This window comes from Poecilia formosa, unplaced genomic scaffold (genome assembly GCF_000485575.1).
Source record: "Poecilia formosa unplaced genomic scaffold, Poecilia_formosa-5.1.2 Scaffold505, whole genome shotgun sequence".
Taxonomy (NCBI): Eukaryota; Metazoa; Chordata; class Actinopteri; order Cyprinodontiformes; family Poeciliidae; genus Poecilia; species Poecilia formosa.
In genome coordinates, this window is record NW_006800444.1 from 31940 (window position 1) to 37309 (window position 5370).

Here is a 5370-nt window from a genome sequence, read left to right on the forward strand (position 1 = left end):
TCTGTCAGGAGCCGTAAGAGACTCAGACCAGAACCAGAACCAGGACCCAGCTGTGTGTCCTTTAAGAGCAACAGGTCAAAGGCTGAGAGCATAGACTTTAAATCCCCTGGATCTCCACCAGCAGAGAGGTGAGCTGTTTCTAACTGTAACTATTTATATCTGTCATTGTGGTGATGTGACGATACCAAGTTCTGTTGCCATGAGAACATTACACAGAATTTCAGGTTATTTTTCACTCATATTACGTCAATAACATTGATGTCTCCATGGTAATATAATACCATGGAGACAGTAAAGTCCAATTTTTTTTTACCGCAAAAATTAATGGGGGAAATCTTGAAAAAGTCCAGAATTGTTCCCCACAAAAAATATAAATGAATAAACATTGGAATTTAAATACGATTAATATGAAAAGAAACAAATAATGAAAAAACTCTTGCCATTCGAAAAAAATATATGACTGAATTTTTAGGTCCCCATAACACTGTTAGAACAATGGTACAGTCCAACTTCTAGGAGCAGCAACAGAAGCACTCCATCAGCGCCACTGAAGTGAGGAGTTAGTTGTTAACTGTGGCTCTGCAGCACAAACAGAAAACCCTCCAGTTAGTAAATACTTAAAGTACAGACTTACTTTAAGCACGCAAAGTCTTGTAAACCTTTATCTTCACTGCTCAATAAGAAGAAACGCATTAACAATAAAAAATCAGACTGCAGCTTGTTATTTTATTACTTTGACTCAATCTTGATAAACTGCCTTGGAAATCAAAACGAGTTACTTTACGTTCATAGACTTAAGCTTTCTTGTCAAAGGGAGAAAATCTCTCATTTCATATTAAACTAACTATTATGTTAATTAGAAGAGTTTGAAACAGGAGGGAGGAAGTGAGCAAGTGCCAGGAGCCGGGACAGATAGAAAAAAAAAAGCTGCCTTTATTTCTCACCGTCTTCACTTCAGTAGAGCCTTTATTACCACAAAATAAAATCTGGATATTTTTCTATAAAAACCCTGGTAATTTAAATGTTACGTTTAAGTTAGGATACTCCCCAGATATTCATTTCTATCTACTTGTTGATTCTCAGGTATCCAGGACATGACAAAACTAAAAATAGTTCCAAAATAAAGCAACTTAAGTTATACTTTAAGTAGCCCATAACTTCCACTGAGATCCATTTCAATAAATCAATGTTCATGAGGAATTTTATTAAGAAGAGTTACAGTCATATGAAAAAGTTTAGGCACCCCTGTTAATCTTAATAATTTTTATTTCTAAATATTTGGGTGTTTGCAACAGCTATTTCAGTTTGATATATAATAACTGATGGACACAGTAATATTCAGCATTGAAATTAGATTTTTTGAACTAACAGAAAATGTGAAATATGCATTAAAACAAAATTTGACAGGTGCAAAAATGTGTGTACCCTTATCACTTTCTTGATTTAAATACTCCCAACTACTTTTCACTGACTTACTGAAGAACAAAATTGGTTTGATAACCTCATTAAGCCTTGAACTTCATAGCCAGGTGTATCCAATCATGAGAAAAAGTATTTAAGGTGGCCAAATGCAAGTTGTTCGAATCTCCTCTGAAGAGTGGCAACATGGGCACCTCAAAACAGCTCTCAAATGATCTGAAAACAAAGATTGTTCAACACAGTTGTTTAGGGGAAGGATACAAAAAGTTGTCTGAGATTTCAGCTGTCAGTTTCCACTGTGAGGAGCACAGTAAGGAAAGGGAAGACCACTGGGACAGTTCTTAAGCCCAGAAGTGGCAGGCCAAGAAAAATATCAGAGGCAAAGAAGAAGAATGGTGAGAACAGTCAAGGACAACCCACAGACCACTTCCAAAAACCTGTAGTATCATCTTGCTGCAGATGGTGTCATTTTGCATTGTTCAACAATTCAGTGCAGTTTGCACAAGGAGAAGCTGTATGGGAGAGTGATGCGAAAGAAGCCTTTTCTGCAGGCATGCCACAAACAGAGTTGCTTGAGGTCTGCAAAAGCACATTTGGACAAGCCAGCTTTATTTTGGAATAAGGTCCTGTGGACTGATGAAACAGACTGAGTTTATTGGTCATAAAAAAGGCATTATGCATGATGGCAAAAAAAACACAGCGTTCCAAGAAAAACACTTGCTACCCACTGTAAAATTTGGTGGAGGTTCCATCATGCTTTGGGGCTGTGTGGCCAATGCCGGCGCTGGGAATCTGGTTAAAGTTGAGGGTCGCATGGATTCCACTCCATATCAACAGATTCTTGAGAATAATGTTCAAGAATCAGTTACGAAGTTGAAGTTACACCAGGGAGGAATATTTCAGCAAGACAATGATCCAAAACGCTGCTCCAAATCTACTCAGGCATTCATGCAGAGGAACAATTACAATGTTCTGGATGGCCATCCCAATCCAGACCTGAATATCATTGAACATCTGTGGGATGGTTTGAAGCAGGCCGTCCAAGTTCGATAACCATCAAACTTAACTGGAATTGTTTTGTAAAGAGGAATGGTCAAAATACCTTCACCCAGAATCCAGAAACTAATTAAAAGCTACAGGAAGCGACTAAAGGTTGTTATTTTTGCAAAAGGAGGATCTTCTAAATATTAATGTCACTTTTCTGTTGAGGTGCCCATACTTTTGCTCCTGTCAAATTTTGTGTTAATGCGTACTGCACTTTTTTTTTTAGTTCAATAAACTGAATTTCAATACTGAAATATCACTAGGATAGGTGTAGCAGAGATTAGATAAGTGTGATGGAACAAAATTCGTGTAGAAGCAACATTTGAATTTTAGTTTTACTTCTCAACATTTTGCTTGCTGAGAAAAGCACATTTGATGTGCATTACAAGTTATTTTTGGTCCTACATCTGGAATGCAGTTTAACCACATTTTACATTACATTTCACTGTAAGGGTGCCGATCCCCCAAAATTGGTTTAAATAAATGTTCCTGTTTATTGTCCCCCCCCCCCCCCAATAATGAGATGCAAACTAGAACTGAAGCTCAATATTTGACCTGATGTTTCCCTGAGGTTCATTTAATCATCATTCAGGTAGTGATACTGCCCCCTACTGGGCAGTTATTGAAACCAGACATGAACAATTATTGCTGATGAATAACAGGGAAAAAACTAGAAAATTCCTGCAGAAATTTTAAGGGGCCTGCCAAAATGTGCCCATCACTTTAGTCCCAGGGTTTTAGATTTGTCCTGATAAATAGATCCATGGTGGTCTAACATACATAGAGTATTGTCAAATATATAATAGGAATATACATGAACTGAGTCATCATTAAAATGCAATGGCTAAAAATCCTTGTTCAATGAAATTAAGTCAGAGACCGATGACTATAAGCTTCGCACATTTTGTTCTCACTCATGGTTCAAAATAAAAAAAACATGAAGAAAGTTGGTAATTCTTTGTTTCTAAAAAAATTTCAATTTTCATACTAAGGATTTTAATTTACATTCAAAAATTCAGAGAAGTAATAATTTTATGTAAGCAAAACATGAATAGTCACAGGAAATATGTATTCTTCCCACAATACATTGTGAGATCTGATCCCAGGCCCCAATAATAATAAAAAGACCTTCTATTGGGTGTAGAACAATAGGTACCTGCCATGCAATGCATGGAGGCAGTGACTGACTTGCTTTGCAAGTCAGTCACTGCTCTCCCTATGCATTGCTATGGGCAGGCCCCAATTAAAGCTCCACGGAGCCGCAAGCGGCCCTCGCAGCCAAGCGCCGCTCAGGCCTATAGCCACCGCGGGTGTTCCAGCACCGCCTCCCGCCAGCCACCACCGACGCTCGCGCGCCGTCCTCCATGCAATCCGCTTTGGTGCCTTCGGCAGCGTTCCCTGGCGATGCACCAAAAATGTGGAGCAGATTGGGCCATGTAGAGAGGAGATACAGTTGTTTGATTAACCTAGGGGGCGCAGTGGAGTCAAATTACAATTAAACTTTATTAGGCTCCTTAGAGGTTCACAAGTGTCACTCATAAAAAGTCTGGTGTAAATCGGATGATGCGTTTGTGAATAAGAGACGATCGTATGCATATGGCGAGGGACTGCCATTTGGCCACGCCCCCACGGGTCAGTAGGCATTGACAGAGTTCATCATCATGTCATTTTATGTCAGTCTGCACAGGATTAAACCCATATGAATTAGAGTAAAAGTAAGACATACAGTAGAAAAAACAGGTGACTTCCTGTCGGAAGTGGGCGGGGCTAAGGTGATGTCATCAATTGACCACCTAACTGTGATGAGGGCTGGTCTATAATGAGACATAGAAAGCCTCATGCAGCTCTGACCTGGCATTTGGAAGTTATTTCACATTCATGTTTCATGGTGAATAGTCAAAGTTTGGGACTTAGCCACGCCCACATGCTTTGACATACAAAAATTCCTGTGATAACTTTGCACCTTTAATGTCTCAACTCTCTGCTGACTGAGTTTGAAGTCTGTATCTCAAAAGCTGTAGGAGGAGATAGATCAGATGCGACATGTATGAAAAACAGTAAATGGCGGATTTTGACCAAAAATGGCCGACTTCCTGTTGGGTTTGCACCATGGCTCCAAGAGACTTTTTTGTAGGTCCTGACATTATATACATGTGTACCAAGTTTCATAATTCTAGGTTAAAGCATGGCTTGGGGCTGATTATTTAAAAAATTCTAGGTGACGCTGTAGAGAAATTAGGCCACGCCCATGAACGACTTTTATGGATTCCTGTTCGGGGATGAATAAGGATGAATCCTAGTGAGTTTGGTGCAGCTGGGCTGAACCATGTGGAATCTAGAGCCAAACGTATGGCGGCGACGTTACCTCTGCTTCGCCACGCTGCCACGGCCACGCCCTCAACTGAAAACTCTTGGCGCTTTAAAGCAAGTGAGACCAACATGTTATCTGTCATCCAACACAAAATCATCTTGATTAGGTCCAGAGAGCCAGAGATGGAGCTTCACAAGTCATAAAAAGTCACTTCCTGTTCGTCAGACTATGACGACATAGGATCGTCAGGCATCCCACCAGGATCACTCATGTCAAGTTTGGTGCAGCTGGGCTCCAAATTGTGGAATCTAGAGCCAAACGTATGGACACGGCGTTACAGGTCATTTCGCCACGCCGCCACGCCCACCTGCTCCATCAAAACTAAACAGGGTTGGAATCCATGACACACCAACATGTTTTCTATGTGTATACACAGTTTCATGTTGATGAGGTTAAAGGGGTCAAATAGCGACCATTCAGAGTAAAACATGACACTTCCTGTTCTCAGGGGGCGTGGCCTCAGTGATGTCATCATTTGACCGTTGGGTATTGTAGGGGCCCCGATGATGATCAATCACTGAAAGTTTGGTGCTGCT

The 5370-nt window shown here is 40.3% G+C and overlaps 1 long non-coding RNA gene across 1 annotated transcript in view; it reads right to left on the reverse strand.

The window, feature by feature from the left end:
* Positions 1–3708: 3708 nt before the first annotated feature.
* Positions 3709–5370, reverse strand: part of LOC107834024 (uncharacterized) — a 17553-nt gene continuing 15891 nt past the window's right edge. The window contains exon 3 of the long non-coding RNA XR_001659808.1: positions 3709–3810. This is a non-coding gene — a long non-coding RNA (uncharacterized LOC107834024). The remainder of the gene's footprint in view (positions 3811–5370) is intronic.